Source organism: Schistocerca gregaria, unplaced genomic scaffold (genome assembly GCF_023897955.1).
Source record: "Schistocerca gregaria isolate iqSchGreg1 unplaced genomic scaffold, iqSchGreg1.2 ptg000431l, whole genome shotgun sequence".
Taxonomy (NCBI): Eukaryota; Metazoa; Arthropoda; class Insecta; order Orthoptera; family Acrididae; genus Schistocerca; species Schistocerca gregaria.
In genome coordinates, this window is record NW_026061857.1 from 63,778 (window position 1) to 76,074 (window position 12,297).

At 52.2% G+C, this 12,297-nt stretch overlaps 8 non-coding genes across 8 annotated transcripts; all 8 read right to left on the reverse strand.

Moving 5' to 3' along the window:
- Positions 1 to 1,665: 1,665 nt before the first annotated feature.
- LOC126311456 (5S ribosomal RNA) lies at positions 1,666 to 1,784 on the reverse strand. The gene has a single exon (XR_007554597.1). It is a non-coding gene; the product is annotated as a 5S ribosomal RNA (ribosomal RNA).
- Positions 1,785 to 3,066: 1,282 nt separating this feature from the next.
- Positions 3,067 to 3,185, reverse strand: LOC126311458 (5S ribosomal RNA). Its single transcript, XR_007554598.1, has one exon. It is a non-coding gene; the product is annotated as a 5S ribosomal RNA (ribosomal RNA).
- Positions 3,186 to 4,467: 1,282 nt separating this feature from the next.
- Positions 4,468 to 4,586, reverse strand: LOC126311459 (5S ribosomal RNA). Its single transcript, XR_007554599.1, has one exon. It is a non-coding gene; the product is annotated as a 5S ribosomal RNA (ribosomal RNA).
- A 1,282-nt stretch (positions 4,587 to 5,868) lies between these two features.
- Positions 5,869 to 5,987, reverse strand: LOC126311460 (5S ribosomal RNA). Its single transcript, XR_007554600.1, has one exon. It is a non-coding gene; the product is annotated as a 5S ribosomal RNA (ribosomal RNA).
- A 1,282-nt stretch (positions 5,988 to 7,269) lies between these two features.
- LOC126311461 (5S ribosomal RNA) lies at positions 7,270 to 7,388 on the reverse strand. Its single transcript, XR_007554601.1, has one exon. It is a non-coding gene; the product is annotated as a 5S ribosomal RNA (ribosomal RNA).
- Positions 7,389 to 8,670: 1,282 nt separating this feature from the next.
- LOC126311462 (5S ribosomal RNA) lies at positions 8,671 to 8,789 on the reverse strand. Its single transcript, XR_007554602.1, has one exon. It is a non-coding gene; the product is annotated as a 5S ribosomal RNA (ribosomal RNA).
- Positions 8,790 to 10,071: 1,282 nt separating this feature from the next.
- On the reverse strand, positions 10,072 to 10,190 carry LOC126311464 (5S ribosomal RNA). Its single transcript, XR_007554604.1, has one exon. It is a non-coding gene; the product is annotated as a 5S ribosomal RNA (ribosomal RNA).
- Positions 10,191 to 11,472: 1,282 nt separating this feature from the next.
- On the reverse strand, positions 11,473 to 11,591 carry LOC126311465 (5S ribosomal RNA). Its single transcript, XR_007554605.1, has one exon. It is a non-coding gene; the product is annotated as a 5S ribosomal RNA (ribosomal RNA).
- Between the last annotated feature and the right edge of the window lie 706 nt (positions 11,592 to 12,297).

The following is a 12,297-nucleotide window of genomic DNA, read 5'->3' on the forward strand; positions in this document are numbered from 1 at the left end:
AGTTAAGAAAAGTATCGAATTGGATACCGAGAACGTCATCGTGCGTTAACAACAGATCTTCTAGAATCCAACGGTGGATTTCAAAGGCCGAGGGCTTGTCTACAGAACGATCGAACTCACATTGAATGTTATTTTGGCGTTCTTCACTGTCATCGTAAATCGTTGCCATAACTTACAGTCTGTGATGAAATATACAGCCGCTAGGCAGAGAAGAGCAGACGACACGCGAGGCGCCGCCGGCCAAGTCGCACGCGGAAGTACTGCTCGCTCGGCACCGAGGTGTTGCCAGGCGGGAAGACAGCCAAGTACTAACCGGGCCCGATGTTGCTTAACTTCGGTGATCGGACGAGAACCGGTGTATTCAACATGGTATGGCCGTTGGCGTCCTTATACTGTAGCCGCACGGCACAAGAAGGCTTCGCCTCTCCTCCCAATACACGCAATCGCCATTTTCGGTGGCACATTTGACGCAAAGCACGTCCTTCCACCTCGAAGGCGACGCGCAGTGCGGCGCGCCGCCACGTGGGTCAGACGCACAACACAGCTGCTCGTTGCACCGCCTGTCATTCGTTTGGTTCGTGCGGCCTCCGACACTCGCGGGAGACGCACCTTGTTATTGTTGTCCGTCGCAGGGATTGCGCGCAGCCGGGCGGCGGGTGGACTGCGCGGGGTGTGGCAGTGTCCTGCTGGACCGAGAGAAGCGTTCTCACCTGCCTGACACGCGTCGCGCTTCTAGATATTTGCGTAATTCGCACGGTGCATAATCGGCTGTCACCTTCCGTCCCGACTTGTCCCGACTTTGCTCGACTGCCGCTCGCTGCCGCTCGGGTCGCGGTCCATATGACAGCACAAGCACGAGGAACATCTGCGAGATGGGCGCGGGCCGAACCGGCGTGTCCGAGGCGACGTGTGCGGCCGTTCGGAGCTACCAGAGCAGCTCTGTGCCGCGCCGTGCCGTGGAAAGGTGCGAAAACATGCACACAAGACACAGGCTTTTCGACAAAGTATCCATCTCTTGTAGCGACGAAAGGTAAATTTTTGTTTACAAATTTGCCGTTGTGCACTGCTACAAAACAATATGCCCTGACGTATTTCACAACATTTCTGTCACTTCATACTGTTTTGTTATTTCCAGAGACTCTTTGCAAGTCTTCCTTGGCGCACTCTTTTCAAACTGAGTTCCTTAATATCGTATCTTACGATAGTTTAAAATCAGTATGGAAGCATCTTTGTCACATGAGAAAGGTAGCATGAAAAAACGGCTGGCAGGGGTAGCGACAAGAAAGCAAGAAATGAAGACAGCCAGAGTTCCCAGGCGGTCGCCGATCCGAATATAAACGTTGTTGCTTATCTTCGGTGGTCGGACGGGAACAGGTTTTTTTTAATGTAGTTAGTTTTTGGAATTTAGCGCTCCTACAAAACAGTAGGCTCTGACGCATTTCAAGAGCACATCTGTCGATTCGCAGTGTTTCGTTATTTTCAACGAGTTCCTAGCACTCTTCCTCCGCGCATTCTTGTACAAACTGAGTTCATTACTGTAATTTCGCATCTTACGTTTAATACAGTAGTTTAAAATGCTTGTGGAAGCATCTTCGTCGCACCTGAGAGTTTGTATGAAAAGAGGGCTGGCAGGTGTAGTGACATAAAATTTAAAAGAAGAGAGGGAGCCAACAGCACCCGGTGTTCCCAGGCGGTCACCCATCCAAGTACTAACCGGGCCCGATGTTGCTTAACTTCGGTGATCGGACGAGAACCGGTGTATTCAACATGGTATGGCCGTTGGCGTCCTTATACTGTAGCCGCACGGCACAAGAAGGCTTCGCCTCTCCTCCCAATACACGCAATCGCCATTTTCGGTGGCACATTTGACGCAAAGCACGTCCTTCCACCTCGAAGGCGACGCGCAGTGCGGCTCGCCGCCACGTGGGTCAGACGCACAACACAGCTGCTCGTTGCACCGCCTGTCATTCGTTTGGTTCGTGCGGCCTCCGACACTCGCGGGAGACGCACCTTGTTATTGTTGTCCGTCGCAGGGATTGCGCGCGGCCGGGCGGCGGGTGGACTGCGCGGGGTGTGGCAGTGTCCTGCTGGACCGAGAGAAGCGTTCTCACCTGCCTGACACGCGTCGCGCTTCTAGATATTTGCGTAATTCGCACGGTGCATAATCGGCTGTCACCTTCCGTCCCAACTCGTCCCGACTTTGCTCGACTGCCGCTCGCTGCCGCTCGGGTCGCGGTCCATATGACAGCACAAGCACGAGGAACATCTGCGAGATGGGCGCGGGCCGAACCGGCGTGTCCGAGGCGACGTGTGCGGCCGTTCGGAGCTACCAGAGCAGCTCTGTGCCGCGCCGTGCCGTGGAAAGGTGCGAAAACATGCACACAAGACACAGGCTTTTCGACAAAGTATCCATCTCTTGTAGCGACGAAAGGTAAATTTTTGTTTACAAATTTGCCGTTGTGCACTGCTACAAAACAATATGCCCTGACGTATTTCACAACATTTCTGTCACTTCATACTGTTTTGTTATTTCCAGAGACTCTTTGCAAGTCTTCCTTGGCGCACTCTTTTCAAACTGAGTTCCTTAATATCGTATCTTACGATAGTTTAAAATCAGTATGGAAGCATCTTTGTCACATGAGAAAGGTAGCATGAAAAAACGGCTGGCAGGGGTAGCGACAAGAAAGCAAGAAATGAAGACAGCCAGAGTTCCCAGGCGGTCGCCGATCCGAATATAAACGTTGTTGCTTATCTTCGGTGGTCGGACGGGAACAGGTTTTTTTTAATGTAGTTAGTTTTTGGAATTTAGCGCTCCTACAAAACAGTAGGCTCTGACGCATTTCAAGAGCACATCTGTCGATTCGCAGTGTTTCGTTATTTTCAACGAGTTCCTAGCACTCTTCCTCCGCGCATTCTTGTACAAACTGAGTTCATTACTGTAATTTCGCATCTTACGTTTAATACAGTAGTTTAAAATGCTTGTGGAAGCATCTTCGTCGCACCTGAGAGTTTGTATGAAAAGAGGGCTGGCAGGTGTAGTGACATAAAATTTAAAAGAAGAGAGGGAGCCAACAGCACCCGGTGTTCCCAGGCGGTCACCCATCCAAGTACTAACCGGGCCCGATGTTGCTTAACTTCGGTGATCGGACGAGAACCGGTGTATTCAACATGGTATGGCCGTTGGCGTCCTTATACTGTAGCCGCACGGCACAAGAAGGCTTCGCCTCTCCTCCCAATACACGCAATCGCCATTTTCGGTGGCACATTTGACGCAAAGCACGTCCTTCCACCTCGAAGGCGACGCGCAGTGCGGCGCGCCGCCACGTGGGTCAGACGCACAACACAGCTGCTCGTTGCACCGCCTGTCATTCGTTTGGTTCGTGCGGCCTCCGACACTCGCGGGAGACGCACCTTGTTATTGTTGTCCGTCGCAGGGATTGCGCGCGGCCGGGCGGCGGGTGGACTGCGCGGGGTGTGGCAGTGTCCTGCTGGACCGAGAGAAGCGTTCTCACCTGCCTGACACGCGTCGCGCTTCTAGATATTTGCGTAATTCGCACGGTGCATAATCGGCTGTCACCTTCCGTCCCGACTTGTCCCGACTTTGCTCGACTGCCGCTCGCTGCCGCTCGGGTCGCGGTCCATATGACAGCACAAGCACGAGGAACATCTGCGAGATGGGCGCGGGCCGAACCGGCGTGTCCGAGGCGACGTGTGCGGCCGTTCGGAGCTACCAGAGCAGCTCTGTGCCGCGCCGTGCCGTGGAAAGGTGCGAAAACATGCACACAAGACACAGGCTTTTCGACAAAGTATCCATCTCTTGTAGCGACGAAAGGTAAATTTTTGTTTACAAATTTGCCGTTGTGCACTGCTACAAAACAATATGCCCTGACGTATTTCACAACATTTCTGTCACTTCATACTGTTTTGTTATTTCCAGAGACTCTTTGCAAGTCTTCCTTGGCGCACTCTTTTCAAACTGAGTTCCTTAATATCGTATCTTACGATAGTTTAAAATCAGTATGGAAGCATCTTTGTCACATGAGAAAGGTAGCATGAAAAAACGGCTGGCAGGGGTAGCGACAAGAAAGCAAGAAATGAAGACAGCCAGAGTTCCCAGGCGGTCGCCGATCCGAATATAAACGTTGTTGCTTATCTTCGGTGGTCGGACGGGAACAGGTTTTTTTTAATGTAGTTAGTTTTTGGAATTTAGCGCTCCTACAAAACAGTAGGCTCTGACGCATTTCAAGAGCACATCTGTCGATTCGCAGTGTTTCGTTATTTTCAACGAGTTCCTAGCACTCTTCCTCCGCGCATTCTTGTACAAACTGAGTTCATTACTGTAATTTCGCATCTTACGTTTAATACAGTAGTTTAAAATGCTTGTGGAAGCATCTTCGTCGCACCTGAGAGTTTGTATGAAAAGAGGGCTGGCAGGTGTAGTGACATAAAATTTAAAAGAAGAGAGGGAGCCAACAGCACCCGGTGTTCCCAGGCGGTCACCCATCCAAGTACTAACCGGGCCCGATGTTGCTTAACTTCGGTGATCGGACGAGAACCGGTGTATTCAACATGGTATGGCCGTTGGCGTCCTTATACTGTAGCCGCACGGCACAAGAAGGCTTCGCCTCTCCTCCCAATACACGCAATCGCCATTTTCGGTGGCACATTTGACGCAAAGCACGTCCTTCCACCTCGAAGGCGACGCGCAGTGCGGCGCGCCGCCACGTGGGTCAGACGCACAACACAGCTGCTCGTTGCACCGCCTGTCATTCGTTTGGTTCGTGCGGCCTCCGACACTCGCGGGAGACGCACCTTGTTATTGTTGTCCGTCGCAGGGATTGCGCGCGGCCGGGCGGCGGGTGGACTGCGCGGGGTGTGGCAGTGTCCTGCTGGACCGAGAGAAGCGTTCTCACCTGCCTGACACGCGTCGCGCTTCTAGATATTTGCGTAATTCGCACGGTGCATAATCGGCTGTCACCTTCCGTCCCAACTCGTCCCGACTTTGCTCGACTGCCGCTCGCTGCCGCTCGGGTCGCGGTCCATATGACAGCACAAGCACGAGGAACATCTGCGAGATGGGCGCGGGCCGAACCGGCGTGTCCGAGGCGACGTGTGCGGCCGTTCGGAGCTACCAGAGCAGCTCTGTGCCGCGCCGTGCCGTGGAAAGGTGCGAAAACATGCACACAAGACACAGGCTTTTCGACAAAGTATCCATCTCTTGTAGCGACGAAAGGTAAATTTTTGTTTACAAATTTGCCGTTGTGCACTGCTACAAAACAATATGCCCTGACGTATTTCACAACATTTCTGTCACTTCATACTGTTTTGTTATTTCCAGAGACTCTTTGCAAGTCTTCCTTGGCGCACTCTTTTCAAACTGAGTTCCTTAATATCGTATCTTACGATAGTTTAAAATCAGTATGGAAGCATCTTTGTCACATGAGAAAGGTAGCATGAAAAAACGGCTGGCAGGGGTAGCGACAAGAAAGCAAGAAATGAAGACAGCCAGAGTTCCCAGGCGGTCGCCGATCCGAATATAAACGTTGTTGCTTATCTTCGGTGGTCGGACGGGAACAGGTTTTTTTTAATGTAGTTAGTTTTTGGAATTTAGCGCTCCTACAAAACAGTAGGCTCTGACGCATTTCAAGAGCACATCTGTCGATTCGCAGTGTTTCGTTATTTTCAACGAGTTCCTAGCACTCTTCCTCCGCGCATTCTTGTACAAACTGAGTTCATTACTGTAATTTCGCATCTTACGTTTAATACAGTAGTTTAAAATGCTTGTGGAAGCATCTTCGTCGCACCTGAGAGTTTGTATGAAAAGAGGGCTGGCAGGTGTAGTGACATAAAATTTAAAAGAAGAGAGGGAGCCAACAGCACCCGGTGTTCCCAGGCGGTCACCCATCCAAGTACTAACCGGGCCCGATGTTGCTTAACTTCGGTGATCGGACGAGAACCGGTGTATTCAACATGGTATGGCCGTTGGCGTCCTTATACTGTAGCCGCACGGCACAAGAAGGCTTCGCCTCTCCTCCCAATACACGCAATCGCCATTTTCGGTGGCACATTTGACGCAAAGCACGTCCTTCCACCTCGAAGGCGACGCGCAGTGCGGCGCGCCGCCACGTGGGTCAGACGCACAACACAGCTGCTCGTTGCACCGCCTGTCATTCGTTTGGTTCGTGCGGCCTCCGACACTCGCGGGAGACGCACCTTGTTATTGTTGTCCGTCGCAGGGATTGCGCGCGGCCGGGCGGCGGGTGGACTGCGCGGGGTGTGGCAGTGTCCTGCTGGACCGAGAGAAGCGTTCTCACCTGCCTGACACGCGTCGCGCTTCTAGATATTTGCGTAATTCGCACGGTGCATAATCGGCTGTCACCTTCCGTCCCAACTCGTCCCGACTTTGCTCGACTGCCGCTCGCTGCCGCTCGGGTCGCGGTCCATATGACAGCACAAGCACGAGGAACATCTGCGAGATGGGCGCGGGCCGAACCGGCGTGTCCGAGGCGACGTGTGCGGCCGTTCGGAGCTACCAGAGCAGCTCTGTGCCGCGCCGTGCCGTGGAAAGGTGCGAAAACATGCACACAAGACACAGGCTTTTCGACAAAGTATCCATCTCTTGTAGCGACGAAAGGTAAATTTTTGTTTACAAATTTGCCGTTGTGCACTGCTACAAAACAATATGCCCTGACGTATTTCACAACATTTCTGTCACTTCATACTGTTTTGTTATTTCCAGAGACTCTTTGCAAGTCTTCCTTGGCGCACTCTTTTCAAACTGAGTTCCTTAATATCGTATCTTACGATAGTTTAAAATCAGTATGGAAGCATCTTTGTCACATGAGAAAGGTAGCATGAAAAAACGGCTGGCAGGGGTAGCGACAAGAAAGCAAGAAATGAAGACAGCCAGAGTTCCCAGGCGGTCGCCGATCCGAATATAAACGTTGTTGCTTATCTTCGGTGGTCGGACGGGAACAGGTTTTTTTTAATGTAGTTAGTTTTTGGAATTTAGCGCTCCTACAAAACAGTAGGCTCTGACGCATTTCAAGAGCACATCTGTCGATTCGCAGTGTTTCGTTATTTTCAACGAGTTCCTAGCACTCTTCCTCCGCGCATTCTTGTACAAACTGAGTTCATTACTGTAATTTCGCATCTTACGTTTAATACAGTAGTTTAAAATGCTTGTGGAAGCATCTTCGTCGCACCTGAGAGTTTGTATGAAAAGAGGGCTGGCAGGTGTAGTGACATAAAATTTAAAAGAAGAGAGGGAGCCAACAGCACCCGGTGTTCCCAGGCGGTCACCCATCCAAGTACTAACCGGGCCCGATGTTGCTTAACTTCGGTGATCGGACGAGAACCGGTGTATTCAACATGGTATGGCCGTTGGCGTCCTTATACTGTAGCCGCACGGCACAAGAAGGCTTCGCCTCTCCTCCCAATACACGCAATCGCCATTTTCGGTGGCACATTTGACGCAAAGCACGTCCTTCCACCTCGAAGGCGACGCGCAGTGCGGCGCGCCGCCACGTGGGTCAGACGCACAACACAGCTGCTCGTTGCACCGCCTGTCATTCGTTTGGTTCGTGCGGCCTCCGACACTCGCGGGAGACGCACCTTGTTATTGTTGTCCGTCGCAGGGATTGCGCGCGGCCGGGCGGCGGGTGGACTGCGCGGGGTGTGGCAGTGTCCTGCTGGACCGAGAGAAGCGTTCTCACCTGCCTGACACGCGTCGCGCTTCTAGATATTTGCGTAATTCGCACGGTGCATAATCGGCTGTCACCTTCCGTCCCGACTTGTCCCGACTTTGCTCGACTGCCGCTCGCTGCCGCTCGGGTCGCGGTCCATATGACAGCACAAGCACGAGGAACATCTGCGAGATGGGCGCGGGCCGAACCGGCGTGTCCGAGGCGACGTGTGCGGCCGTTCGGAGCTACCAGAGCAGCTCTGTGCCGCGCCGTGCCGTGGAAAGGTGCGAAAACATGCACACAAGACACAGGCTTTTCGACAAAGTATCCATCTCTTGTAGCGACGAAAGGTAAATTTTTGTTTACAAATTTGCCGTTGTGCACTGCTACAAAACAATATGCCCTGACGTATTTCACAACATTTCTGTCACTTCATACTGTTTTGTTATTTCCAGAGACTCTTTGCAAGTCTTCCTTGGCGCACTCTTTTCAAACTGAGTTCCTTAATATCGTATCTTACGATAGTTTAAAATCAGTATGGAAGCATCTTTGTCACATGAGAAAGGTAGCATGAAAAAACGGCTGGCAGGGGTAGCGACAAGAAAGCAAGAAATGAAGACAGCCAGAGTTCCCAGGCGGTCGCCGATCCGAATATAAACGTTGTTGCTTATCTTCGGTGGTCGGACGGGAACAGGTTTTTTTTAATGTAGTTAGTTTTTGGAATTTAGCGCTCCTACAAAACAGTAGGCTCTGACGCATTTCAAGAGCACATCTGTCGATTCGCAGTGTTTCGTTATTTTCAACGAGTTCCTAGCACTCTTCCTCCGCGCATTCTTGTACAAACTGAGTTCATTACTGTAATTTCGCATCTTACGTTTAATACAGTAGTTTAAAATGCTCGTGGAAGCATCTTCGTCGCACCTGAGAGTTTGTATGAAAAGAGGGCTGGCAGGTGTAGTGACATAAAATTTAAAAGAAGAGAGGGAGCCAACAGCACCCGGTGTTCCCAGGCGGTCACCCATCCAAGTACTAACCGGGCCCGATGTTGCTTAACTTCGGTGATCGGACGAGAACCGGTGTATTCAACATGGTATGGCCGTTGGCGTCCTTATACTGTAGCCGCACGGCACAAGAAGGCTTCGCCTCTCCTCCCAATACACGCAATCGCCATTTTCGGTGGCACATTTGACGCAAAGCACGTCCTTCCACCTCGAAGGCGACGCGCAGTGCGGCGCGCCGCCACGTGGGTCAGACGCACAACACAGCTGCTCGTTGCACCGCCTGTCATTCGTTTGGTTCGTGCGGCCTCCGACACTCGCGGGAGACGCACCTTGTTATTGTTGTCCGTCGCAGGGATTGCGCGCGGCCGGGCGGCGGGTGGACTGCGCGGGGTGTGGCAGTGTCCTGCTGGACCGAGAGAAGCGTTCTCACCTGCCTGACACGCGTCGCGCTTCTAGATATTTGCGTAATTCGCACGGTGCATAATCGGCTGTCACCTTCCGTCCCAACTCGTCCCGACTTTGCTCGACTGCCGCTCGCTGCCGCTCGGGTCGCGGTCCATATGACAGCACAAGCACGAGGAACATCTGCGAGATGGGCGCGGGCCGAACCGGCGTGTCCGAGGCGACGTGTGCGGCCGTTCGGAGCTACCAGAGCAGCTCTGTGCCGCGCCGTGCCGTGGAAAGGTGCGAAAACATGCACACAAGACACAGGCTTTTCGACAAAGTATCCATCTCTTGTAGCGACGAAAGGTAAATTTTTGTTTACAAATTTGCCGTTGTGCACTGCTACAAAACAATATGCCCTGACGTATTTCACAACATTTCTGTCACTTCATACTGTTTTGTTATTTCCAGAGACTCTTTGCAAGTCTTCCTTGGCGCACTCTTTTCAAACTGAGTTCCTTAATATCGTATCTTACGATAGTTTAAAATCAGTATGGAAGCATCTTTGTCACATGAGAAAGGTAGCATGAAAAAACGGCTGGCAGGGGTAGCGACAAGAAAGCAAGAAATGAAGACAGCCAGAGTTCCCAGGCGGTCGCCGATCCGAATATAAACGTTGTTGCTTATCTTCGGTGGTCGGACGGGAACAGGTTTTTTTTAATGTAGTTAGTTTTTGGAATTTAGCGCTCCTACAAAACAGTAGGCTCTGACGCATTTCAAGAGCACATCTGTCGATTCGCAGTGTTTCGTTATTTTCAACGAGTTCCTAGCACTCTTCCTCCGCGCATTCTTGTACAAACTGAGTTCATTACTGTAATTTCGCATCTTACGTTTAATACAGTAGTTTAAAATGCTTGTGGAAGCATCTTCGTCGCACCTGAGAGTTTGTATGAAAAGAGGGCTGGCAGGTGTAGTGACATAAAATTTAAAAGAAGAGAGGGAGCCAACAGCACCCGGTGTTCCCAGGCGGTCACCCATCCAAGTACTAACCGGGCCCGATGTTGCTTAACTTCGGTGATCGGACGAGAACCGGTGTATTCAACATGGTATGGCCGTTGGCGTCCTTATACTGTAGCCGCACGGCACAAGAAGGCTTCGCCTCTCCTCCCAATACACGCAATCGCCATTTTCGGTGGCACATTTGACGCAAAGCACGTCCTTCCACCTCGAAGGCGACGCGCAGTGCGGCGCGCCGCCACGTGGGTCAGACGCACAACACAGCTGCTCGTTGCACCGCCTGTCATTCGTTTGGTTCGTGCGGCCTCCGACACTCGCGGGAGACGCACCTTGTTATTGTTGTCCGTCGCAGGGATTGCGCGCGGCCGGGCGGCGGGTGGACTGCGCGGGGTGTGGCAGTGTCCTGCTGGACCGAGAGAAGCGTTCTCACCTGCCTGACACGCGTCGCGCTTCTAGATATTTGCGTAATTCGCACGGTGCATAATCGGCTGTCACCTTCCGTCCCGACTTGTCCCGACTTTGCTCGACTGCCGCTCGCTGCCGCTCGGGTCGCGGTCCATATGACAGCACAAGCACGAGGAACATCTGCGAGATGGGCGCGGGCCGAACCGGCGTGTCCGAGGCGACGTGTGCGGCCGTTCGGAGCTACCAGAGCAGCTCTGTGCCGCGCCGTGCCGTGGAAAGGTGCGAAAACATGCACACAAGACACAGGCTTTTCGACAAAGTATCCATCTCTTGTAGCGACGAAAGGTAAATTTTTGTTTACAAATTTGCCGTTGTGCACTGCTACAAAACAATATGCCCTGACGTATTTCACAACATTTCTGTCACTTCATACTGTTTTGTTATTTCCAGAGACTCTTTGCAAGTCTTCCTTGGCGCACTCTTTTCAAACTGAGTTCCTTAATATCGTATCTTACGATAGTTTAAAATCAGTATGGAAGCATCTTTGTCACATGAGAAAGGTAGCATGAAAAAACGGCTGGCAGGGGTAGCGACAAGAAAGCAAGAAATGAAGACAGCCAGAGTTCCCAGGCGGTCGCCGATCCGAATATAAACGTTGTTGCTTATCTTCGGTGGTCGGACGGGAACAGGTTTTTTTTAATGTAGTTAGTTTTTGGAATTTAGCGCTCCTACAAAACAGTAGGCTCTGACGCATTTCAAGAGCACATCTGTCGATTCGCAGTGTTTCGTTATTTTCAACGAGTTCCTAGCACTCTTCCTCCGCGCATTCTTGTACAAACTGAGTTCATTACTGTAATTTCGCATCTTACGTTTAATACAGTAGTTTAAAATGCTTGTGGAAGCATCTTCGTCGCACCTGAGAGTTTGTATGAAAAGAGGGCTGGCAGGTGTAGTGACATAAAATTTAAAAGAAGAGAGGGAGCCAACAGCACCCGGTGTTCCCAGGCGGTCACCCATCCAAGTACTAACCGGGCCCGATGTTGCTTAACTTCGGTGATCGGACGAGAACCGGTGTATTCAACATGGTATGGCCGTTGGCGTCCTTATACTGTAGCCGCACGGCACAAGAAGGCTTCGCCTCTCCTCCCAATACACGCAATCGCCATTTTCGGTGGCACATTTGACGCAAAGCACGTCCTTCCACCTCGAAGGCGACGCGCAGTGCGGCGCGCCGCCACGTGGGTCAGACGCACAACACAGCTGCTCGTTGCACCGCCTGTCATTCGTTTGGTTCGTGCGGCCTCCGACACTCGCGGGAGACGCACCTTGTTATTGTTGTCCGTCGCAGGGATTGCGCGCGGCCGGGCGGCGGGTGGACTGCGCGGGGTGTGGCAGTGTCCTGCTGGACCGAGAGAAGCGTTCTCACCTGCCTGACACGCGTCGCGCTTCTAGATATTTGCGTAATTCGCACGGTGCATAATCGGCTGTCACCTTCCGTCCCGACTTGTCCCGACTTTGCTCGACTGCCGCTCGCTGCCGCTCGGGTCGCGGTCCATATGACAGCACAAGCACGAGGAACATCTGCGAGATGGGCGCGGGCCGAACCGGCGTGTCCGAGGCGACGTGTGCGGCCGTTCGGAGCTACCAGAGCAGCTCTGTGCCGCGCCGTGCCGTGGAAAGGTGCGAAAACATGCACACAAGACACAGGCTTTTCGACAAAGTATCCATCTCTTGTAGCGACGAAAGGTAAATTTTTGTTTACAAATTTGCCGTTGTGCACTGCTACAAAACAATATGCCCTGACG